The sequence below is a fragment of the Phocoena sinus genome, chromosome 3 (genome assembly GCF_008692025.1).
Source record: "Phocoena sinus isolate mPhoSin1 chromosome 3, mPhoSin1.pri, whole genome shotgun sequence".
Classification (NCBI taxonomy): Eukaryota; Metazoa; Chordata; class Mammalia; order Artiodactyla; family Phocoenidae; genus Phocoena; species Phocoena sinus.
The window spans coordinates 19,025,480-19,052,117 of record NC_045765.1 but is presented as its reverse complement, the minus strand read 5'-3'; the positions used below and the strand labels follow the sequence as shown (position 1 = coordinate 19,052,117).

At 46.3% G+C, this 26,638-nt stretch overlaps 1 long non-coding RNA gene across 1 annotated transcript; it reads right to left on the bottom strand.

Moving 5' to 3' along the window:
- On the bottom strand, window positions 1-26,568 carry LOC116751937. The gene is made up of 2 exons (XR_004349371.1): window positions 26,286-26,568; window positions 1-2,895 (listed from the first exon to the last, which is right to left on the bottom strand). It is a non-coding gene; the product is annotated as an uncharacterized LOC116751937 (long non-coding RNA).
- Between the last annotated feature and the right edge of the window lie 70 nt (window positions 26,569-26,638).

Here is a 26,638-nt window from a genome sequence, read left to right as displayed (position 1 = left end):
TTGAAATTTTGAAGTTTACTTTATTCCCTGTCAACCATAAATCCTAAGTGTTAAACATATCTTCTGAATTGAATTATTACTACAAATAGAATTAATACAGAATTGACCAAAACAACATAAGTATAAGTTTTGATGAATAATTCTTAAACATAGAAAGCATCTTTTAGCAGGGAGGGGCAAGATAGATGGAGGGGATTAAGAGGTACAAAGTATGTGTAAAATAAATAAGCTACAAGGACATATGGTACAGCACAGGGAATATAGCCAATATTTTATAATAACTATAAATGGAGTATAATCTTTTTTTTGGAGTTATAATCTTTAAAATTTTTGAATCACTATGTTGTACACCTGAAACTTATATAATATTGTAAATCAACTATACCTCTATTAAAAAAAAAAGAAAGCATCTTTTATTGATGTATATACAGTCATCCCTCAGTATCTGTGGGAAATTGGTTCTAGGATGCCCACAGATACCAAAACCTGAGGGTGCTCAAGTCCCTTATATGAAATGTATTTGCATACAACCTATGCACACCCTCTATCCTCCCTCCCATATACTTTAAATCATCTCTAGATTACTTATAATACCTAATACAATGTAAAGGCTATGTAAATAGTTGCCAATGCAGCAAATTCAAGTTTTGCTTTCTGGAACTTTCTGGAATTTTTTTTACCCTGAATATTTTTGATCAGTAGCTGGGTGAATCTACAGATGTGCAACCCTCGAATACAAAGGGCTGACTACACTGCAAAAAACTAATTGACCTGGTGCTAAAATTCTTTCTTATAATAGAAATAGAAAATACCAAACATTTTATAAGATGAAGACTGTAATAAGGCTATTCTATACGATTTGATAAAACAGGTTGACTCCATTTTTTAATAACACAAAGAATCTGAAAGAAATATCATAGAAATATCATCCGTGAGTTTCAGCCAATATGTCCTGAAAATGTTGGTATTCCTGGAGAACATGAGCATGGCTCAGCATCACTGCCCCCTGCTGTGCCTGCTGTTCAGCGGCTTGTCCACCAGCTGAGGACGCTTCTAAGGATGAGCACTGAGAACACAGGAGCTGCTTCCCAAGGAGGCGTAATTCCTACTGTGCTCTCTTTGCTTCGCTCCTGGGAGATTCCTTCAAGTGCAAAGCATTTTTAGGCAAAAGGAGAGGTGGATAAGAGACGGAGAGATCTTAAATGTTCTCATCACAAGAAAAAAGAAATTGTAACTATGTATGGTGACAGATGTTAACTAGACTTGTGGTGATCATTTTGTAATATATATAAATACTGAAATGTTGACACCTGAAACTAATATAATGTTATGTCAATCATATTTCAATTTAAAAAAAGAGAGAGAGGGGCTTCCCTGGTGGCGCAGCGGTTAAGAATTCGCCTGCCAATGCAGGGGACACGGCTTGAAGCCCTGGTCCAGGAAGATCCCACAGGCCGCGGAGCAACTAAACCTGTGCGCCACAACTACTGAGCCTGCGCTCTGGAGCCCACGAGCCACAACTACTGAAGCCCGTGTGCCACAACTACTGAAGCCTGCGTGCCTAGAGCCTGTGTTCCGCAATGAGAAGCCACCGCAATGAGAAGCCCACATACCGCAACGAAGAGAAGCCCCCACTCGCGGCAACTAGAGAAAGCCCGCTCACAGCAACAGAAGACCCAATGCAGCCAATAAATAAATAAATAAATAAATAAAATAAATCTATTTAAAAAAAGAGAGAGAGAGAGAGGTGGAAAAGGCAAAGAGATTAAAAATCGCCACAACTCCCTGAACCCCAAGCTCGCATACATCTTTCTCCAGAACTTCCCAATATGACCAAAATTCCTTACTTTATATTTAAGAGAGGTATGTGTAAGAGAAGAAGCCCTGCAGAACCCTTGAGTAATCATCAGAGGAGCAACCCCACAGAGGGGGATCTGGGGTGGGTGTCACATGTGAGAGGAGTAGTCACCTCAGATGCTTTTACAGGCAGATCAACTTTAGGAAAGAAGTCATATGGAAGCTGAGATTCTGAATACTGACTCCCTTGAAACTATCTATGTACCTGGGATACAATTTAGTTACATAAAATATGATGTGATTGGAACATTTTCTGGCACTACCCAAATTTTCAAGATACAATGACTAAAAACTCATGGATATATCTTTTACAAGAGTTTTTTCAGATTCCACGTATTAGTCGAAGTAGTGAAAACTATTTTCTGGTTTCCCTGCCCACACTCACTCCTGGAAAGACTCTGTGCACCCCAGGAGTTTTGTGCACCTTGTTTGAAGACCTCTGAACTTGTCGACCTGGCCTGGGAACTAAAGAAATTTACAAAATCCTTTTTCCTTTCCACCTGCTGGCTCTCAGCTCCGGGCTGGACTTAAAGCTTTGCATTCCAGCAGCAGGACCAAGGCAAAAAATGTCTTTAGCAGTTCATATCCAAGGGAATGCAAGAGAAAAAAAATCACAATGATACAATTCAAAACTCTTGTCCCCATTACACCTGTAAAGTGCTTCCTGCAGTGAGTGACAAGTAGAAAGTAGTAAATAAAGGACAGCGTCAAGCAGACACATCTCACATGCATGCACCTCAGTCCAAGCCTGGCTCTGAGGTTCAAATGCCATTGCAGGCATTTAGGAACTTGGTGCAGAGTTGCTGCTGCTGAGCTAACAAAATAAGGCTCATAAGGAAAGCCTTTCTCCCCAGATATGAATTGTGTACCTACCACATGCCAGCCCCAATGCCTGTTCTGTCGTCTAACTGCTCAAGGACATCACTGTGGCTCCAGGCTCTGAGATAAAGGTGGAAGGTCCATGGTGGGTGGGCTGGGAGGCTGCCAGCCATCCTGGGTGGTTGCTCAAGTCTTCCTTCCCAGGTGGGAAGCTGAAATCTAAAGAAAAGGCAGAGAAAGGTTCAGAGCAGAGGAAGACCTCCCTTCTGCCCAATCCAGCTAGAAGTCCCTGGAGAGCGGGCCACCTCTTTGCTAACCCCCAGCATCCAGCAGGTGAAGGAACTCAAGATCTGGAGTCAGGCAGACCTGGGCACCCACATGGCCCTGCCTTGCCCATCATCATGACCAGGCCAGTCACTGACCGCTCTGCTGTGGAGGTCTGCACTGGCACATGGGGATTAGACACACCTTGTCTGATTATCACAGCCATTGACCCAATGATTAAGCAGGACACCCAACAAAGAGGTGCCACCTGGCTCATCCTGGCTGCTCCAGATCTGTGGCCCCCATGCCCTCCCACCTTGGTTTTATAACCCGACTCATGTTGAGACAGCCTCTTCCCATATCTGATTTCATCCTCACCACCATCTGGAGAGCTACTTTTCCATTATCTCCACAGGATGAAGGTGGGACTCTCCCAGGTTAAGACATCTGTCTGTAAACTATTAAGAGGCAACTCTACCCCTCTAACCTCATTCTGTCCCACTGTGGAAACTGTCCTTTCCATTGGCCCATAACCGAATCGTGAGAAAGACAAAGACTTTATGAGTACAGATATCTTCTCCTATAAAATCTGGGGGAAGGAGGAGGATCCGAGTTTTGGTGTTAGTAAAACTGTAACTTGTAATAAATAACACAAGAACTGTATGAGGGGGTGGGGGAGGCAGGCGCTCAGCAAACATCATCCTGCAGGGGGCGCTGTCCACTCAGGGACATGCAACCGCCTTGCGGCCGGGGGTGGGGGGGTGGCGGTGAGGGTGGGGTATGCGTTGTTTTCACAGCCTGAGGCAACCCAAGTGCTGCGTTATTTGATGTGTATCTACTTATTAAAATGTTTGCTTTGCTATAAACAGTCCCAGAGAGCTCAAGCAAATAACACTCCTTTAAAATCACAAGATAATACATGTATCCTGCACACACATAGAACCCTTTCAGAAATACACCCCAAATCACTCCTTCAACAAGCCTCCCAAGCAAAGGTGAGAGTTTCTGGTCACTTCTTTTTAGCCTTAGAAAATGTCCTGTTATTGGCTTCAAAGTTGCTTAAGCGTGTGTGGTTGGTTATGTTATTCATTTGATACATAATTGGGTGTAATTTTTATTCGTATTGTTTCAGGTTTGTTTTTTTTAAATCTTTTTCAGTTTAACTTTACTTTTTGAATATCTAAAACATTTTCATCATTCAGAAGTTAAAACTATATAAAAATGTTAGGGGAGCCACTGACCCAAACTACCTGCCCTGGCCAGGCCCGATGGTAACCAACTGCGTGAGTTATCTTACAACAGGAGGTCCTGGTAAGGAACCCAAAACTAACAAGTTACCACCAACTGGAAGAATTCAGGAAAGGTCAAAAGGAGAGAGGAGACACCAGTCCATATGTCCTACCAAACCCCCAGAATCCTTCTCGCTGGAATCTATCTTGGCTGAGCTATGCGCACACCAGGAAGGACCCTGAGTCAGAACTATTGGCCAGAGAGAACCTGTAAACTAACCCCATTACCGTAAAACCCAGACCGTGAGCAATGTGGCAGAGCAGTTCTCCTGGGTTCCCTTATACCCTGCTGCTCTCTATCCTGGCGCCCCTTTCCAATAAAGTCTCTTGCTTTGTGAGCACGTGTGTCTCCTCAGACAATTCATTTCCAAGTGTTAGACAAGAGCCACTCTAGGCCCCTTCCTGCAACAAATGGCGATGCTGGTGGGACCTCTTCTTTGTTATGAGTCACATCCTGTCTTGTGAAATGGGAAATTCTTGTTCTGTTCCACTGTGAATCCCTCTTGGGCAAATTCTGACTAACTGGAAACATTTTAGCTATGAGCCAGCGACTAAGAAAGAGATGATATTTTATTATAACATTGTATGGCCACCATATTGTTTAGACTCCAGAGAAAATTGGTGTAGGTAAAACTCTTCAAAATTCCAAAACTGGTTCTTTTTGCATATACAATTACAAAAGGCAAGCTTGATAAACCGTCTTTTCAGAATTCCGACCCTGAGGGAATAAGTCCTTCTAGGAGAACTTGCTTTTCTCGCTCCATGCCTTGAGACCAGGGCTCTCAGGATCACTTATCTTATCTAGACCATCTCTAATTTCTGAGACTGAGGGAAAAAAAAAAACAGTAAGAAGCCTTTTTAAATTTTGCCTATTTCAACTATTATTTATAAGCTAGTGAGTTTTATATTTTAATACCTGATTCATGACTAAGTTTAGAAAATGAAGCTATGAGATCTCTGGTTTTATTTGTCTATATGTCGGTGTGCATTGTATATATGTCTTTTGGACGGTATTATCAAAATTAATTCAATGAGCTCTACTTAATTGGCTTAAAGGAAGTTAAGTGCTTATACAAATTCTCAAAAATATAGAAGTTAACTGGCCAGAATTAATTTCAGGTTCACATGAACTGGGAAATATTCTGTATTAAATTAATATCTGGTATTAAACTTATAAAGTTTGTTAATTTAATTAATATAGACACATCTTTAGGGTCACCAGCATTAAGTATAATACCTTTATTGTAACTAGGTTTAATAGAAGTCAAATAAAACCTTATTATATCTGTTACAAATCTGTCAATAAGAAAAGTTAACTCAAAAAAAAACTTTTGAGGAAAGTAAATGAGATAAGAACTTTTAGGTAAACTCTATGGGAATAATTATGTTTTTGGAATGCCTACTTGACAATGATCTCTCCAGATATTTGGTAACATAAAATTTTAGAGTAACATTAAATTAAGTTAAATGATGAAAGTCTGTTGAATAACTGGGTCATTCCGAAGTAAAATAAGATACTGAGACATCAATTACTAAATAGAAAAACTAAAGGTATTTAGGACTACTAATGAATATGTTTGGTGCCACCCTGAAATGTTTTCTGTAAGAAAGCAAATGTTTTTAGAAATTATCACTGGTATTTATGTTCACCAATCTACGGAATGCTAATGTAAAAAACAGTACATAATTGCTTACTACTTAGTTTTCACTAGAAATGACGGTTTCTAAGAGTTGAAGACTCTAAACAGGTAATTAAAGCTAATAAAAATAATAAAGGAAACATTTCAGTATACAGTAGGGAAGTAGGATGTGTGTTTTCAGTGAAGAAGGTATGAGGGATGGAACTGCATTTTAATAAGGGAAAAGAAAGTGAGTCTGCCATAGAACTGGTTGTTTCTGGATGGAGACAAGAACGGGGGACAGATTAATATGGATACAGAAAGGGATGGAGGGTTTGTGGATGGTCAGGATTGTCTAGGTTTAGATTGAAGTTAACTGAATAAATGAATTTTAAAAGTAAGCTGGTACAAAACTTGAATATGGCTTTTTTTTTTTTTTTTTTTTGCCGTGCGCGGGCCTCTCACTGTTGTGGCCTCTCCCGTTGCGTTGCACAGGCTCCGGACGCGCAGGCTCAGCGGCCATGGCTCACGGGCCCAGCCGCTCCGCGGCATGTGGGATCCTCCCGGACCAGGGCTCGAACCCGTGTACCCTGCATTGGCAGGCAGATTCCCAACCACTGTGCCACCAGGGAAGCCCTGGGTAAGATATTAAAGAATCCTAAGGAAAAACCTGATGGCTTCATAAATCTGTTAATGAAAGGATTAGTTACATAGGACTGAGTGAACTGGTGAATACTGATATAATTTTTATGGTTTCTATCTGAAAAATTACTGGTTTAAATCTGTGTTTTCCAGCTGTAAGAAAAACCCTTCCCTTCAAACTAATTATGACTTACAGTAATTTGGTAAATTATACCTTTGTAAGCAGAATTGAAATATTTACCTTTGCTCTCTATCTGTTCCCTCCAGAAACTGGAAACTTTTAGGTTCCCAGCAGCTTTATCAGATAAATTAGGAAGGCCACCTTCTAACAGGTGTAGGAATCTTGATATTTTGGGGACCTCTAAAAGCAAGAAATTCACCAAGGCAAAATTTGATGATGCACTCTCGGCATGGATTTCCTGGCCCAGAGAGGCCTTTTGGGGAATTCAGTCTGAGACTCCTGAGAAATTACACCAGAGTCAGTGTGGAAGAGCCTATGTGGTTGATGGACCAGATTTACTTTAGAAACAAATTAATCTTAATTTGGCTATATTTGACAAAAATCAGGGTAATTTTAGAGAGAGAGAGATATTTCAATGGATATCAAATTCTAATTCTGTTTATTGAGGTCTATATTCACTAAGACTCACTTCTCAGATAATACCTTGCTATTATGTTATATTGTTGCAAAGTTAAATTGAAATATTAATAGGACACTCTAAGTTTGTTTTTGAAACTTAACTCAGTAATCTGTCTTTGGCTGAAGATCAAATGGTCCATGATCTGCAACCAGGAAGTTAATACCAGGCTACGGTCATTTAAACTTAAAGGCTCCCTTAGGTTGGGGACAATTAAACCATACTAGGGATAACCAGCCTGGTAACACTAGGAAATTGGGCTGGGTGCCTCATGGACAATACCAATATAAAACTTCCCTTAAAGATAAGGACTGGTACAGAACAGACTAAGTCAGACGACCTGGGATATACTGGGCTGCACCCAATGGAAGTTCTTGACTTATACTCTTGCTTATGACCTTACTAATACTGCTAACAGTACTATATTTATATTGCCTGTTTTACAAAATTGCTGTTTCCTGAATTACCAAATGTGTGACTGAGCCTCTGATAAAATGATGATATATAGTTCCATATGAGATCAATGATTGTAACAGTGTAACTCTAGATATGGAAAGAAGCAACAAGAGGGAATATTTTCTTGGACCATAAGAGACTAGTAAGACAGGTGGTCCAGAGACTTTTGGCTACTGTTAATAAGGCCTAGTCCAGTAATAGCACATTGAGTGGCCTATCAGCAGAATCCTTTCCAGACCTGGGAATGAACATTCCTAGCACCATGAGATGAAATGGTCATGAAATGCCCCCTAAACCATGGTCAAATTTATGACCCTGAAGGGGCCCTGCCAACTGAAAATTGGCACTTGCCATCTGCCTCTGCAAGGATTAGGTCAATGGCCACTGCAGCCACTGACCTTCAACACACCCTGAAAGGAGTTCAGGGTGGAGATCAGGAATGAGGCACTCTGTGCTCTGGGAAAACTGGCAGAACAGGTCTTCAGATAGTTAGATACTTTCAGGAAAAGACTTTATGAGTCCAAATTCTTGCATCTTCTCATATCTGGAAAATCACTAAAATCATTAATGGTGACATCTGCTTTGGCCATTAAGGAGAGAAATGCAATTGAAAGTCAAAATGCAGTAGCTGTGGTTCAGACATCCAAGGTAATACTAGGTGGCATTATGGATGTGATTTCAGACAAGTCCTCGTATTGCTAAGAACTTGAGTTTTCTGAGCTGTGTCAGACTTGGGATGCCACCAGCCATTCTCAAAACAATGTCTGCTGGCAGCTGGTAGCTGCAACCTTATGGTTTCAAGATATCCTCTTGTAACTGTTAAATTTTCAGAAAATGAAATTGCTTTAGATCAGATAGTAGGAAAAGGAGACGCGTAGTGGCCAATAGCTCCTGTTATGTATATATTAATACCACATTGGAAGTTAAACCTACTTAGATAAAAGCAAACAACTGGCTACCTGGCTACAAGTCTCCTCAAGGTGTGCGGTCCAGACTGGGTTTCAGACTTATTCTTCTGAATTCCTCAGGGAATGAGATTGATTTTGTCTATTAAAATTCTAGTCGTCACTCCTCCAACTACTTTTAATAGGGTCTGTTACATCAAAATGGCAGGCCAAAGGACTGAGATTTTGATCATACAAGACTCAGATACAGGACTTAGAACTGAGAAATATTTCCAATTCAGTGTCTATTCTCCAAATTGAGGCAGCACTATGCCCCATTTTAGCAGAAAGTGGCCAGGGCCGTTGTCATCTAGTTCCCTGAATTGAAACTGAGCGGGACTCTGTGGGGCTCCGGAGTACAAATCCTTTCTGTGTCCCCTGTTTCTTGTTTGTAGGATACAGGCTTCATTCAGCCTCTCTGACCTTCCCTGAGTTCCAAAGGGCAGATTCAAACAGTTGCTAACCATGGAAGGGAGGGGATGCAGAAACAGCGGAGGAGCAATCAAATGGTGGTGCACCCTTGTGGCAGGGTCCTGGTTCCTCTTCAAGGAAGTATGCATAAGAATATCGTTGAGCTCTTCCACAGAGCTGGGGCCCCCACCATGTGGAGGATGGTAACTTAAGGCTGAATTCAAGGTTCCTGGAGCACCACTCTGTTACCTCACCACCAACCAATCAGAAGAAAGTCACATACCCTGAAGCCCTCACCCCAAATTTTGCCTTCCTTTTCTGGGCCCAGCAATGACCATCCTGTTAGGCCTCCTGTTTGGCCCCTGTCTATTTCAACTGCTTTACAAGGTACATGTCCAACAGGGTCCAAAAGTCTCAGGCTAAACTGCTGTTATTACAAGGGTGAATGCCAGTTTTGGACACAGAATACCTCGATTTAGATCAGGTAGAGAGAGACTTCTACTCTACTAGGCAGGACTATGTCCACTCTAGGCAAGAAGTAGTCACAGAAGAAAGAGACCTCCGCCCCAATTCCCAAGAAGTATCTTGAGTATGAAGTCTCTTAGCAGGGAGTCAGGGGAACCACTAACCGAAACTCCCTGCCCTGGCCAGGCCGACAGTAACCACCTGCATGAGTTATCTTACAACAGGAGGTCCTGGTAAGGAACACAGAACTAACAAGCTACCACCAACTGGAAGAATTTGGGATAGGTCAAAAGGAAAGAGGAGATGCCAGTCCATGTGTCCTACCAATCTCCCAGAATCCTTCTCGCTAGAATCCATCTTGGCTGAGTGATGCATGCCCCACCAGAAAGGACCCTGAGTCAAAATGACTGGCCAGAGAGAACTCGGAAACTAACCCCATTACCATAAAACCTGAGACTGCGAGCAACGTGGCAGAGCAGTTCTCCTGGGTTCCCTTACCCTGCTGCTCTCTACGCTGGTCCCCTTTCCAATAAAGTCTCTTGCTTTGTCAGCACATGTGTCTCCTCAGACAATTCATTTCCAAGTGTTAGACAAGAGCCCACTCTAGGGCCCTGGAAGATGAACTTAGGGAAGTATATGCTCCTCCAATTCTGCACCCCAGTTCCAACATGTGGGTTTTTCTCCCACATCGCCAACCAACTGATAAGAGAAATGTTCACATATTGAGGTATGGGGAAGTCATTCTGGCTTGTACATGAGTTAACTTGAATTTTATGCTAACTAGAATAACCTGTTTGTGGCCTATCAAACATACATTGTACATCTGCTTTAATTATTAAAGAAAAGGGCACACTGACCAGAAGTAAAGAATGTTCATGCTAAAAATAAAGATTAAATGCCTCCCTTCCTGGGACGCCAATGCTGGTACTCCTTCAATGATAAGACTCCCCTCCCAGGTGCTAAGGCCATACTGACTTGCTGTGTACGTGCTGGTCTGGTTTTTTTGAAACCTTCGAGAAATGTATCCCTGACTTGTTTAATGTTCTTTGTGCTGCCAAGAAGTAAAGCTGTGCTGAAAACCATGCTTCTCTGGAGCAGTTTCTCAGAGTAATCTGGGAGGCTGGCTTCTGGTTTATAGTCCTCAGTTTGGCTCAAATAAATCTCTTTTCTTTTTTTTTTCCACCACAGCTTGTGGGATCTTACTTCCCTGACCAGGGATTGCACCCAGGCCCATGGCAGTGAGAGCACAGAGTCCCAACCACTGGACACCTAGGGAATGCCCCAGGGAAGGGTTTTTAAAGGCAGTATTTGGGGTGAGGGTGGCAGCTCATGGACTTTCTTCTGACTGGTTCATGGTAAGGTAATAGGGTGATGTTTCTGTAATCTTAATCATCAACCTTCTGGTTCTAACCAGTCTGGGGTGTAGTGCTTGTGGTCAGCATGTGGTCACCATCCTCCACCTGGGTGGTGGGGGTGGGTGTTAGTTTCTGCAGAAGAGCTCAAAGATATGTGTCAGATTGTTATGTGTATCCCTTGAGGAGGAGCTAGGACTCTGCTTTATGGCTGAACTACTGTTTTAGCTATCTTTACTTTCCTTGTTTGACAGCTTTTCCTTTGTTTCTGCATTCCCTCACTTCCCTAATTAGCAACTGTTTGAGTCCCCTCTTTGGAACTCAGGGAAGGTCTAGGAGACTAAAGCCTTTTTCCATAAATAAGAAACAGGAGACAAAGAGGGGCTTTTGTATCCAGAAGGGCCCTGCAGGGTCCTGCTTGGTTTTGATCCCCCCATTTCTTTGATCCTCCTCAATCACGAGGGAAACAAGGGTGAGACAAGAATGGGAATGAAGTTTTGGATAGAGAATTTAATCATAAACTCAGCAGGGGGGTTTCCCTGGTGGCGCAGTGGTTGAGAGTCCACCTGCCGATGCAGGGGACATGGGTTCGTGCCCCGGTCCGGGAAGATCCCACATGCCGCGGAGCGGCTGGGCCCGTGAGCCATGGCCGCTGAGCCTGTGCGTCCGGAGCCTGTGCTCCGCAACGGGAGAGGCTACAACAGTGAGAGGCCCGCGTACCGCAAAACAAAACAAAACAAAACAAAAACTCAGCAGGGGAACTTGGTTTGGGGGGCATTTGGTTTCACTTCTGACCAACTGGCTATATCAAGAGATTCCCAAGAACCTCTCCTTGGATTCAGTTAATTTGCTAGAGTGGTTCACAGAACTCAGAAAAACATTTACTAGATCACCACTTTATTAGAAAAGGATATAACGGACTTCCCTGGTGGTGCAGTGGTTAAGAATCTGCCTGCCAATGCAGGGGACACGGGTTCAAGCCCTGGTCCGGGAAGATCCCACATGCCTCGGAGCCACTCAGCCTGTGTGCCACAACTGCTGAGCCTGCACTCTAGAGCCCACGAGCCACAACTACTGAAGCCTGTGCGCGTAGAGCCCGCACACTGAAACGAAGAGTAGCCCCCCCACCCGCTCGCCGCAACGAGAGAAAGCCTGTGTGCAGCAACGAAGACCCAACACAGCCAAAAATAAATAAAAAATTAAAAAATAAAATTAAAATTAAAAAGAAAGAAAGAAAAGGATATAACTCAGGAACAGCCAGATGGAAGAGATGCACAGGGCAAAGTATGGGGAAGGAGCTCGGAGCTTCCACACCCTTTCCGAGCACGCCACTCTTCCCAGTCTCCAGGTGTTGACCAACCCAGGAGCTCTCCAAATCCCATCCTTTTGGATTTTTATGGAGGCTTCACTACCAAGGAATGATGGACTAAATCACTGACCAGTGCAACTGACCAAACCTCCAGCCCCTCTCCCCTCTCCCCTCTCCAGAGGTCAGGGGGTGGGATTGAAAGTTCCGATCCTCTAATCACATGGTTGATTCTCCAGGCAAACAGTCCTCAATCCTTAGATGCGACCAAAAGTCACCTCATTAACATAACAAAGGACACTTTAAATATCTCTTATCACTTAGGAAATTCCAAGGGTTTTAGGAGCTCTGTGCCAGAAACAAGAAGACCAAATATATATTTATCATTTTAAATCACAACTCCCTTTCCCATTTAGGAAGTACGCTTACAGCAGCTGCCTTCAGGAACCCCCAACACCCACTACTCCGACTCCTACCCTGTCCCTCTTGGACAGAGGGCCTAGCCATCCAGACTCCTATCAGGGCATCGGGTGGCCTAAGCAGGCAGGGTCCCTGGAGGTCATCCAACATGCCTCTCCTCTTATAGACCCAAATGGTCTGGCCCAAAGCTTTTCATGCTGCACCACAGAAAACGTACTATCCTGCCCCTCCTGCCACTCAGCTGCAGCCTAAATTCCCCGCTTCTCCCAGCAGTAGCAGCAGCCACATTCAGGCTTCCAGGACAGCTACGTAGGAGCCAGTTTAGCTATTCCCTCTCCCTCACCCGGGCATGGGCACAGAATCCAGCCATGAAGGGCTGAAGAAACCGTCAAGGGCATGCAGTTCAGCTACACACGCAACACTTGGATTCCCTCTGAATGGCTGAGGCGAAACGGTTGTCCAGGCTCAGCCTGTACATTGCCCCCACCTCCACTCAGGGAGTTGGCCACTTCCTGACATTACCTGTTACATCTTGAAACAGTTGTGATGCTGAAAAACGGCCTTAGGTTGAGCTGAAAATTGCTTCCCACACACACATTTTCACTGGTCCTAAGTTTTTTCTGGGGTTTCACAGAACAGACCTGCCTCCTCCGCCTGCATCTTAGCCCTTTAAACATGAAGGCTACAATCACACCTCCAGAGGGTAAATATCCCCCATTGTTCTGGCTGGTCTTGTATAACATGTTTCAAGTCACTAACTGATCTGTCCCCTCCTCCAGACATGCTACAGTTTATCCATATCAGGTGTTGCAAACTCAGTGCCTACAGGGGCCAAGCCAGTGACATCAGTGTGTGAGGTGGATGGAGCACAACAGAGAGTGGCAGCGACTGCAGCAAAGAGAGTATGTACCTCGGTTACTGGAAACAATTGGTACCTCAGTTACTGGAAACAAGCCGGCTGTTACCATGCAGAAGTGGGGCCCCATTATTGCCATTTCTCTCACTTTCCAGTAGAAACAGGAAATCTGGATTTGTATTTGAAATGTCCTGATTTTTTAAGTTGGTAATTAATTAAAACAAAACACTATATGAGTCAATACTGTGCAGGCATGGGGCTTTCCTGGTGGCGCAGTGGTTGAGAGTCCGTCTGTCGATGCAGGGGACATGGGTTCGTGTCCCGGTCCGGGAAGATCCCACATGCCGCGGAGCAGCTGGGCCCATGAGCCATGGCTGCTGAGCCTGCGCATCCGGAGCCTGTGCTCCGCAACAGGAGAGGCCACGACGGTGAGAGCCCCGCGTACCGCAAAAAAAAAAAAAACCGAATGTGACACTCAGAGGTGGTTGCTGACCTATCCCATCCATCCTTCCTTGGGAAAGCCTCTTCCCTCCCTCTTGATGTCTGCCGTTTCAGGTCTTCACCATCTCTCACCTGGACCAGGCCTGCAGTATGCTGACCAGCAGCCATCTCTCCCTCTCCTGCCTCCTCCTCACCACTGCCCAGTGCACGCCCATCACCCCAGTCCCCGCCCTAGGACTTACTGTGGCCAGACTTCAATGAGCCAGGTCTGGTTCCTCCAGACAGCCGACAGGCCAGGGCCTTGGTTAACATGCCCCCCTAGCCTCTGCCCCTCTTCTGATGGAAGCCCCACACTTTTTTGCCCAATTCTCCACACCTTTACTCAAGCCAGGCCTCCCTCCAGGAATGCCTTCCTCCTCCCCCACCCACAGGCTTACCTCCTCCCAAGGCCTTCCCTGGCAGTGTCAGCCCTTCCCCACCCCTTATACTTTACCACGTCTGTAATATGGAGAGAGTGACAAACCAAACTCAGAGGGTGTTTGAGGAATAAATGAGGTGACTCGTGTCACCTTGTTACTGAGTCCAAGCTCACTCTGCTGGCCGCATGACAGGCCAATAAGTTGGGAGATGAGGTGTTGAGACAAAGAATAGCGGCTTTATTCAGAAAACTGTGTGTCCAAGAAGATGGCAGACTAGCGTCCTAGAGTACCATCTTATGGAGTCTGGATGCTAATTTCTTTTATAGAGCAGATGGGGGAGGAGGTGAGGAAGTAAAGTAAAAAGGCCATAAGTCTTGCAAAATATCTCCTGGTTTTGGCCAGCCTCGGGGGAGGGGATGTGTTAAGTTCTTTTCTGCAGCCATTCACAGGTGGGCAGGGTCAGGGTGTTTCCCTGTGAGCTGAACAAAGGCACTTTGGTTTAACATTCAGGCAGAGGGGCAGGGTTCCCTGAGGCAGGCCATTATGTATGTCTATAGCTATGGACAGAAGAAAAGTAACAGAAAGCAAAGGTCAAAGTAAAAGAAACAGATCCAACATGGAGTCAGATTTTGTTCTTCCCTGTTACAACGGGCACTCAGGAAGTGTTCAATGAACATAACCTGTGACCATTAATACCTGCTCAGCACAGAATCCACGGGCCGTCGTGTGCCTTTTCACATTTGCTACTCACATCTTTCCAGCTAAATGATGAAAGAAGCCTGGATGTGGACACTGGCAGACCTGGGTCTGAATTCCATCTCTCCCACGTTTTACCCTGGTGAAGTCATACAACCTCTCTTGGCCTCTGTCTCTGCAACTGTGAAATGGAGCTAATGGTTCCCACTTCTCAGGGCTGTGATAAGGATCAAATGAAGCAATGTCTGCAAAAGCTCTAAGTAAACTGGGAAGAAATGTTGTAAGAATGACCCGTTTCTGGAGGAGGAAATTCCAGACCAGCCACCATACTGCTGGAGACAAGAGCACATGGCTCTGTCTTTGAGTAGACCTAGAACATTCTTTTGTTGAAAGTTCAACAAATAGTTCTTGAGCAGCTACTCTGGGCCAGACACCATGCAGAGTTGCTGCAAAGATGAAGGCCCAACCCTCAGAGTAAAGGCAGTTAAGTCACCTTAGAGGTGGCCCCACCAGCCCTCTGCACATTCCCCCTGTCCATGCAGACCCTCACCTGGGACCTGGTATTCCCCACACCTCCTGACTTCCCTTCCCAGGCTCTTCCCATTCCTGTCAGTCCTCTCACTGCTGCCAGAATGACCTTCGTGCAACACATTCATTCACTCATTCACATATTACATAAATATTTATTCAGTAGCTACCAGCCTTCTGAAAATAAATCAGACCAGAATCCCTGCACCTCATGGGTTTTACATTCTAGTAACTCTAGTAACTCATTACCTAATTTCTTTGCTTTAAAAGCTCCACTGGTCTTCAATTACTTATGCTAGAGTCAAGTCTTGAGCTTGGCTTTTGGGACTGCTCACATCCGGCACCACTGCTTCCAGCACCTTCCCCCTTCCCCATGAAGTCACTCCCACTGGCTCCAGGTGGGCCACACCCCTTCAGGCTCAGTCTCCTGAGTTTCCTGGTTGTTTCCTCAGTCTGGGAAATTCTTCTTCCAAGTTAGAGGCAGCTGAATGTTTTCTTTGTAGGGGAATCTGTTCTCAGCCCTGCCCATTGAGCTCTGCCACACCTACCTGGGAACTTGCAAAGGTCATTTTCCTTTTGTTTCCCCAGCATCTACAGAGTGGATGCTCAGCCATGGGGATCTATTTGCGTGTATGTGTGTTGAGAAAGAAGCTGGCAATGAACATAAATGGTTTTGTGGATGGCCAGAGAAGAGACGCAGAGAGCACCTTTCAGTGGGGAGGTAACAGAGGGCGTCTCAGGGAGGCTGTCCTTGTTGCCTGGGCCAGGATGCGACCACAGGAAGGGGGATCATCTTTTAGGCAGACGGGTCAGTAGGTGCTGGCACAGTGTGGCCAGGATGGAACAGGCTAAGGAGCCATGTGGTGTTCCATGGGCCAGGAGAAGAAGGTAAGAAAAGGAATGGAGGGAGAAAGAAGGTGGGAGAGAGGAGATGTCTTCTGAGTTGGAAAGGTCTTGAATGTCAAGCTTGGTAATCTGACTTTAGCAGATCAGGGGTCAAAAGCTCAGATGGAACAAGGGCAGGTTAAGGAAATGAATGTGGCCCACGAGACCCAGGGGAAGTGCAGACTAGGGCCTTTCTGAAAGGGAGAGGCATTCTTGGCTCCCTGTGATAGAGGCAAAGGTGGAAATCTGGGCTCAGGGCTGCCATAGCTTCACATTAAAAAAAAAAGAGAAGCCAGAAATCCAGTCTTTATAGTGAAATGTTATGATGGAAAACACCACCACCACCACCAAACATGTTTATGGGTCTTGAGTTTGCAGCCTCTGGGCGGGGATTTAGGTGGCAAGATCAGAGATGTGTGTTGGGTGAGTAAACTGGTGACTGGTGTGGAAAATGGCCCAGGGAGGGCCAGAGTAGAAGCAGCTGCAGAGGATTCGAGGGGGCTGCAGTAGTTCAGGTGGGCCTGAGTCAGGGGTGGGGATGGAAAGGAGGGGAGAACTGCAGGAGGAGTGTAAGGTTGCCAGACAAAACACTGAAACCCCCAGTTAAATTTCAATTTCAGACAGATTATTTTTTTAGTATTAAAAAGTGGTATAAAAAATAACTCATTGTTTACCTGAATTTCCAATTTGCCTAGGAGTTCTGTGTTTTCATTTGCTAAACCTGGCTGCCTTACAGACAGGTCCCAGGTGGCTCAGGGCAGGGCAGCAGCACCTGGCTGGGGGGCCTGGTGAGGGTGGCTCAGCCCTATGAACCCAGACCCGACCCACCACTCTGGATCAAAGAGCCGGTAGAATCCCAGACACCTGCACCCCTGCTTCCTTGTTCCAGTCCAGTCTCTGCAGGGTGACCCTCAGGCTGGGCTCATGAACAGTGAGGAGATCCGGGGCCCCTGGAGTTGCGGAAGAACAGCAGGACTCCGTCCTTGCAGGGCCTCTCCCTTCAGCACAGCAAAGCACTCGCACCACGAGCCTTCCCATCAGGTCAGCTGAGCGGGGCTCCCTGTCACTCTACCTTCCCGACGGACTGCATGACGGGCAGGGCAGTGTGTGCACACCTGGGCCCAGCCAGAGCCAGAGGGCAGGCAGGGGTCCGAGCCAGGTTTCCTCCTCCCTCTCTGAGGGTCTCGCTGGCTCCTCATCCTCCTTGACTTGCCTTCACATCTGGTAGTCCCACCAGCCTTGATCTTGAGCCCTGTTCTCTCTCCAGAGAATCTGAACCTCAGGGCTTCAGTGATATACAGAGGGCGACAGCAGGGCAATTTTTTACCCTGTCTGTTTAAACCCCAAGGGTATTCTGTCCTGCTGTACCCTGCATGCTCTGCCGTCTCCCCAAATCCTCTGTTTCTCCCTCCCCCTCTCTTTCTGCCCCGCTCTGCCCTTTCTCCTCTCTTCCTTCCCTCTCTCCCCATGTCCTGGTATTCCTCAACTATTCTATTCTCTCACTCTCCATTTCTGTCTTGATCACAAAACTCCTCAAAAATTTCTCCTGGATTCCCTAAGAAACAGAGACAAACTATCACCCTTCCACCGAACACCACCAAATAAAACTGACAACAGCTGAAACTGCATTGGCAAAATGTTATGACTGGCTTTAAAATGTTGGAAAAATTCAAATCTTCTTGACATAGCTTAGATCTGCAAAACCTGATCCAGGAGATTGGACTTGATAGACATAACAGTCGCAAAAGGAAATGCTAACTGATTGATGAAGAAATTGATTTTATTTTAAAATTAGATTGAATGAAAAATTGAAAAGCAGTGATAACCATGAAAATATTTTTTTGCAAAATAAACTTTAAATGCAAAAAATAAGAAGTCGTTTGACTGTTCTGTATTTAAATTTTTTCATCAAAATAATTTGCTTTAATGCAATTTATTCAAAAAATGCTTTACTGACCCAAGAAAAAATCATCAGTGTTGGCAAAAATTCTAATTAAAATATTTCCATTCAAGAAAACCACAGGGTCAAAGTGCCCCCTTCCTACTGAAGACTCGCAATGTTATATATCACTGCCTGAACTCCAGACCCAAATATGCAACTGCCCATGGAACATTCTCTCTTGGACATCCCAAAGCCTCAGCAAATATACATACCCAAAGCCAAACTGTTGATCTTCTCTTCCCAAATTGTTCTTCCTCTCAGACACCTGTTTCTGAGACTGGAACTATTACATTCAGTTACTCATGCCAAACACAACAAAAAACCAAGCCCATCATCTCAACATCCAGAGTAGCTCTCAAAATCTGTCCTCTTTCCAGTTCTGCCTCCAATGCCCTCATCCAAGCTTACAGCATCTTCCACATGGATTAACATGACTTGTCTTCCCAAAACCACTCTTGTACTTTCTGATCCACCCTCCACACTGATAGTTTAATAGTTTAAAAGGCAAACCAGGCGGTCCAGTGGTTAGGACTCGGCACTTTCACTGCCGGGACCGGTTTCGATCCCTGGTCGGGGAACTAAGATCCTGCAAGCCCTGCAGTGCGGCCAAAAAAAAAGGCAAACCAGGACCTTTCTTCCAGTAAAGGCAGTCTAGATATTTTGGACAAAACCTCCCGCTGAAGACAGCTAAAGGAGCTGGGCAAATGCTCATACAATTCTTACACACACACACACACACACACACACACACACACACTTTTGTTTTTTGGGGGGCCCTGCAGCACGGCTTGCAGGATCTTAGTTCCCTGACCAGGGATCGAACCTGGGCTCCATGCAGTGAAAGCCTGTAATCCTAACCACTGGACAGCCAGGGAATTCACACACACACACACACACACACACACACACACACACCACACACTCACTTACTCACTCTTAAAAGCATCAAAGAGCTAACAAGATATTGAGGAACTGCTATGCCGAGGTCCCAGGGAGGACAGGATTCCAAAGAGGTGACCCTGATACTTGATGTTGTGGTTGCCCCCAGAAACTTTTGCCAATTGGAAAGAAGTGGCTGAGAGGTCAAGCTCACCTCTAGTGGCCTTGCATGGCTAGAGACAAAAATCAGAGCCAAGGGCCTGCCAAGGCCGGGGGGTGGGGGGGACTGACAAACCAGCCTGACACTGTATTCAGCCCTAAAGGACTGCACCCCAAAAGTAAGGGTTAACTGAAAGCAAACCAGCCCTGCCCTGAATGGCAGTCAAGCTCTGATTCATCCAGGTGCCCCAGGAAACATCATGCCCTAAGTATGAACTAACATGATCTCAGTTTGCTAATCCCTCCAGGCACCTGGCAAAAGCAATAGCAAATTCTCCTTGAATGACAAAATCACCCCATTTCAAATTATCTCTACAAATAATTTCACAAACACAATATTCAACATACAAAAATAACCAGACACAGGAGGAAGCAAGATTCCTTGAGCAAAAACCGTTGGAAATAATAATCAACAGAAATAGAGCTGGAGGAACTCCAGACTGTAAAACAAATTATACTTACTATGTTTAAGAAGTTAAATAGTAAAATTGAAAATTTCAGCAAGGAACTGGGAACTCCATAAAATTATGTATCATATGCAAAAACAGAATAAATAGAAACTCAAAACTCGAAACTCAAATTATAAACTGAATGGATGGGTTTAACAGCAGATTTGACATGGCTGAAGAATGAATTAGAGAACAGGAAACCTTCTCAGAAGAAACGAACCAGAGAGAAGTATGGGAAGGCAAAAAGATGGAAAATACAGAAGCTACGGAAGTTACAAGATCTGACATATTTCTAATTGCAGTTCCAGAAGGAAAGAAGAGAGACCAGAACAGAGGCAACGTTCAAAAGATGGGTTGAGGGGACTTCCCTGGTGGCTCAGTGGTTAAGAATCTGCCTGCCAATGCAGGGGACATGGGTTTGAGCCCTGGTCCTGGAGGATCCCACATGCTGCGGAGCAACTCAGCCCATATGCCACAACTACTGAGCCTGTGCTCTAGAGCCTGCAAGCCACAACTACTGAAGCCCATGCACCTAGAGCCCGTGCTCCGCAACAAGAGAAGCCACCTCAATGAGAAGCTCCCGCACCGCAACGAAGAATAGCCCCCACTCACCACAACTATAGAAAGCCCATGCGCAGCAATGAAGACCCAACACAGCCAAAAATAAAATAAATAAATTTTTTAAAAAAGATGGGTTGAGAATATTCCAGAACGGATGGAAGATATTAATCTACAGATTTGAGAACCCTAATGGATCCCAACCAGAATAAATAAAAAGAAATCCATGTCTTGACCCAACATAGTGAAAATGTAGAAAATCAAAGACAAATAGAAAAATAGTAAAAGAATCCAGAGGAAAACAGGTAATAATGCTGGTTATTTACCTCTTGTCTCTCAGGTCTCAGCCCACCCTTCCGTAACCTCCTCTGTGATGTTGGGGCGAGGGTCTGAAAACCATATTTCCCAGGCCCCCTTGCCAGCTGACTTTCTGTTCTGTTCGGCCAATGGGAGGCACTAAAGGGAGATTAACAGGTGGGAGAAGGGGATTCCTTCCTGTACCTTTGCTTCAGCAGCCCCAGCTCCTTTCAACGCTCCCAGCACCAGCCACACCAAACCCCCTCCCAGGTAATAGCCCAAGTCAGCAGGGCCCTTCTTATGGTCAGAGTCCCAGCTGCAGGTCCTCCTCCAAGCCCATAGGTCCTGCTAACCCTGCCTCTTCCCTTTTATCCTCCCAGGCCAATGGGTGGCAGCTGCTTCCTGTAATTACTAATATCTGGGTAAACTCAGCATCCTCTTTTGCTCTTGCAGCCTTCAAAAATCTGTGTAAACAATCCACCTTGTGTATTATATTCCTTTGTTTGAAAAAACAAACATAGTTTATATTTTCCTGGGTGTACCGTAAGTGCTACAGAACTCTTCAAAGAAGCCACAGTGTGGTAGATAGCATTACTGTCCCCAATTACAGTCATCCCTCAGTATCCACAGGGGATTGGTTCTAAGATGCTCAAGTCCCTTATATAAAATGGTGTAGAATTTGCATATAACCTACGCACATCCTCCCATATACTTTAAATCATCTTTAGATTACTTATAGTACTTAATACAATGTAAATGCTAAGTAAATAGTAGGCAGGCACAGAGCAAATTCAAGTTTTGCTTGTGGAAGTTCCTGGAGTTTTTTCCAAATATTTTTGATCTATGGTTGGTTGAATCCACAGATGCAAAACCCTTGGATATGGAAGGTCAACTGTATTTGCCACCAATCCCCATGGGAGGTTAGTATTTTTCCACCCTGCTGAAGTCAGGCATTGGCCAATAACATGTGTGGATAAACGACATGTGCCACCACTTCTCAGCAAAAGCTTTACAAACCATCACATGATTTTGCCATGGTTCTTTTCCCTCTGCTAGGAGCCTAGCATGTCCCAGGTAGAAGCTGCAGCCAACACTTGCAGGACATGGAAATGAAGCTAGAAACAAACCTATGTTGTTGCAAACCAAGGAGATTCAGGGGCTGTTTGTTACTGCATCATACTCTAGCAAAACCTGACTGATTCACAATATTCGACTACATCTGGCTCCTCAACAGCAAAAATGGAAGCCAGCAGATGGCTGAACAATAGCTTCAATGTACTAAAAAGAAAACTAGTACCAACTTAGAATTCTATACACAGAGACACTATCCTTTAAGAAGAAACATTAAATATACACATTGTCATAAAAAACTGAGAGAGTATGCCACCAGGAGACCATTATACATTGAAGGAATTCTAAAGGCTGTTCTGCAGAGAGAAGGAAAATTATCTGAGATGGCAGATCATGAATGCAGGAAGGAATGAAGGACAAAGATCATGGTAAATACGGGGGTCAATCGAACTGAAGATTGGCTGAGTGAAAGAACAATAATAAAGTCTGTGCAGGGACTTCCCTGGTGGTCCCGTGGGTAAGACTCCATGCTCCCAATGCAGGGGCCCCGGGTTTGATCCCTGATCGGGGAACTAGATCCCGCATGCATGCCGCAACTAAGAGTCCACATGCTGCAACTAAGAAGTCCACATGCTGCAACCAAGAAGTCCGCATGCCGCAATTAAGACCCGGCACAGCCAAAATAAATAAATAAATTTTTTTTAAAAAAGTCTTCAGTTATACAGAGAACAGTACCTCGGAAATCAAAGGGTAGTAACTGGAATTTAAGTGTTCTAAGGTCTTCGCACAGTCACCAGTAAGGAGATACGCTAATATCTTATAGCCCCTGATATGCACTGAGAAGGCACACATCTCTGTGGTACCCTTCCCCATGCCGCTCAGCCTCAGATAAACACAAGCTGAGGATATTCTACAACACACCTGGCCAGTGCTCTTCAAAAAGTGAGGTCACAAAAGATGAGGAAGGATTAAGGAAATGTCAGAGCCTGGAGGAGACTAAGAAGACATGACAACTAAATGCCTTGTGGGGTGCTGGGCTGGATCCTGAACCAGAAAGGGGGCATTAGGAGAAAAACTGGTTGAATGCAAATGAAGTCCACAATTTACAGGACCGAACTGCTGTTAACTTCTCAGTTGTCAACACTGTACCTGGTTATGTTTGACATTAACATGAATGGAGGCTGAGTCAAGGGTATAAGCAAACTCCACTATTTTTGTAACTTTTCTCTAAGACCAAAACTATTTCAAAATTAAATCTAAAAACAAATCACCCAGAAACACTGACTGTTAACATTTCTGGTGTATTTTCTGCCTGTCCCTTATCTTGCACGGGGTGATGTTCTACGCTCCACATAAATAAGATCATGTCAGACACGTGGTTTTATTCTAAACCAGGCTTTCGGAGATGTTACCATGTTACAAATAAGGAAATTAAGGTCTAGAGCAGGTTAAAGGTCATACGGTTAATAAAGGCCCAGACTCAAGGTGAGTGCAGGTCCCCTGATGCTAAATTCCAGAATCGCACTAACCCAATTTTTGAAGAGTAAGTTCATCCACTTGTTCACGTATGCATTTGACCATACCCCACACCTGCTGCGGGGAGACAGTCTAGGAGACCATGATCCCACCATTAACCTGCTTCCATGCTAAAGGTTTTATACTGCAGCCCAGGGCCCCCAGCCACACAGCCTGCCTGGTGTGACTGGGTAGGACAAGGTTATGTGCCCCTGCAAGAAAAGACTCATTGGGCTTCCCTGGCGGCGCAGTGGTTGAGAGTCCGTCTGCCGATGCAGGGGACATGGGTTCGTGCCCCGGTCCGGGAAGATCCCACATGCCGCGGAGCGGCTGGGCCCATGAGCCATGGCCGCTAAGCCTGTGCGTCCGGAGCCTGTGCTCCGCAACAGGAGAGGCCACAACAGTGAGAGAGGCCTGCGTACCGCAAAAAAAAAAATTCTAATTGTGGTAAAATACACGTCACACAATTTACCATCTTAACTATCTTCAAGTGTGCAGTTCAGTATTAGGTACATTTATATTGGGGCACCGGTCTCCACAACGCTTTCATCTTGCGATGGACTTCCCCAGACTTCTCTCAATCCTTCCCCCTCCCTTCCATACTTCTCCACTGCCTGCCACCCATAAATCACTATAACCAAGGGACTGGAGCCCAGGTCTCACAAGTTCCAGGGCAAGGTTCCCTGCTACCACCCTGGTGGCAGCTGGGCCTGGGCCTGGCTGTGGGGCCAGTGGGCTGGCCAGGCACCCTGGACTTCCGGGGAACGTTCACACTGCAGTCCTGCTGCCTCCTGCAGATCTGAGCTCTCTGCCCCAGAGCAAGCCCAGGCAGCTCTCAGCTTCCACCTCCTGTTTGCCTGAGGCTGCTCCAGGTCACCAGGGGAAGGTGGGCAGGAAGGGCAAGAGAGGTGAACTCAGGCTCCTCCCCAGCACGAGTGACTCAAGGAGGGGAGTCCAGGTCCCAGGAGTCCACTTTCAGCCCAGGGCGTGGGGTGCAGGCAGGTGAGCAGGGTCCTACTCCCTCCATCCCGACAGCCACAATGCCCTGGTCATGACACAGCTCTCAGGTTTAGAACAATCTTGGACCTGGCAGAAGCTACAGCGGGCACCAGGAGTTACCTGTTAGCCTGCTCTTGCTGTGGTCTGAAATCTTCAGTTGCTGCCTCTCCAGGAATGGCCAGCTCTCCTCCCTCCTCCCTTCACCCTGGGCTAGGGCCTGGCCCCAGTGGACAAGAGAGGACAAAGGAGGGCAAGGAGTGAAGAGCGGGTGGGCGGGGGCCACACAGCTGTGAAGCCTCTGTAAGTGCCAGGTTCTTTCCCATGGGTTAAGCCATTTCATTTATGACCTGGTTCTGCCTGTTTACAAGTGAAGAAACTGAGGTTCAGAGAGGTCACCAGGAAGTTACAGACTCAGGATTAGAGCCAGGGCCGCCTTTCTTCATCCTCTTCCTCCTGGTTAGAAAGCAGTCATGAAGTGGCTTTTTTGCAGATGGTGGGTTCGAGCTGAGCATGGTCAACTGTCAGGTTTGGGGAGGCACTGGGGGACATGGACTGGAGGCTCAGAACTCGCTGTCTCCTGGGGATGACTGCCAGATGACCCACAAGTGCCAATGCACTGCATCAAGCACTGCCCCAGTGACAGAGGATGGGGGAATGGTTTTGCCTTGGCAGTGGGAGGAGGGGCCTTGGGCACAGTGGATGCCCTTAATGGATTTTCCCAACAACAAGCACTCACAGATGAGGACACTGAGGCAGTCCCCAGCACAGAGGTCTGTGAGGCAGGGGCCAGAGCTGGGCCTGAAGGAGCTGTGGGACCAGTCCTGAAGATGGGATGCCACCTCTCAAGCAGAGGAGAGTGGAGACATAATGCATAGGCTGGAAAGTGCCCTCCAGGGCAGAGTGGGGAAAGGCCAAGAGCAGGCAGTAGGGAGCCCAGGTAGACTGCTGCAAAACTCAAGGAGAAAGGTGATGAGGCCAGAGGTGGCAGCCAGAGAGAAGGGGAAAATTCCAAGCCTCCATTGGTGGCTCCAGGGTTTTACAGTCTTGGCCACTCACAAGTAGCATGAATGCACATACTACCCAGCCCAGGGAAACTGACCCAAGACAATGTGAGTGCGTGCTGGCTGCGGGTTAACAGCCTTCCCAGCCACTTTAAGTCAGGCTCTGTGGCAAGCATTCTGACCTTCTGATCAACCTTCCCTATAAAAAGGAGAAGGACAAACTGACATTTACAGATGCCTATCTGCCAAGATACTATGCTGCACATGAGCTTCACAGATGATACTTCATTTAATCCTCCCAGCCAAATTATGATCCCCTTTTTGAGATGAGAAGACCAAGGTGTAGAGAAAGAAATGAAGTTGTCCAAGGCCAGCCGATTCAGGAAGTGGGTGCACCCAGGGAGCTTCTTTCCCTTCCCTGGCCCCAGGCATTAAGTGCCTTGCCCCTTGACATCTGGGCAGTGTGGCTCCTGAGCCAACTCCACAGGGATGCCAAATCTGGGGGCAGGTGGCCCAGGCAGAGGTATCTGCCCTGTGAGCCCAGGAAGGTGAGCAAAGTTCACTGCATACAACCCCCACCCCCGCCCACTCTAGCCTCTCCCACGCTGTCCAGGCAAGCAGGTAGAGGGGAACAGAGGCCTGGTTCCTGCCCAGCCCACCTTCTTTTTTTTTTTTTTTTTTTTTTTTTTTCTTCGGTACGCGGGCCTCTCACTGTTGTGGCCTCTCCCGTTGCGGAGCACAAGCTCCGGACGCGCAGGCTCAGCGGCCATGGCTCACGGGCCCAGCCGCTCCGCGGCATGTGGGATCTTCCCGAACCGGGGCACGAACCCGTGTCTCCTGCATCGGCGGGCGACTGCGCCACCAGGGAAGCCCTCACCTTCTTTTGTTGTTTTGCTTTGTTTTGTGTTTCACTGAGGCTGCTGGCATTTATTATTTATTATTGTAACCACATCAACTCTGTGGTTACCCATTAACCTTGGGTAAATGTCTCCACACCTCTCGGAGTACTGTTTTGCTCAGCCTTCAAAAGGGAATAATACTTGCGTACCTAAGAGGAGGCGGCGAGAATCAAGGAGGTGATGGACGGAACGCGCCTCTTCCGAAGCTGTCGGGTTCTGGAAACCGAGACGGGCGAGCGAGGCAGGAGGAGAGGAGACGGCAGCGGAGGAGCGGGACGGGCTGGGCGCCCTCTGGGAGCATCAGCCACGTTTCGGGCTGCGGACTGGCCCGGGTCCGAGCTGGCGCACGCCGGGCGGCCGCGGCGCACAGCGCAACCAGCAGGGAGCTCAGGCGCCACCGCCGCGCGGGATCTCGGCAGGCTGGGTTAGACTGGAGCCGAGAGCCCGGGCGGGGCTCAGGTTGGCACGCAGTGGGCGGGGGTGGCCCCTGTCCCCGCCCCCC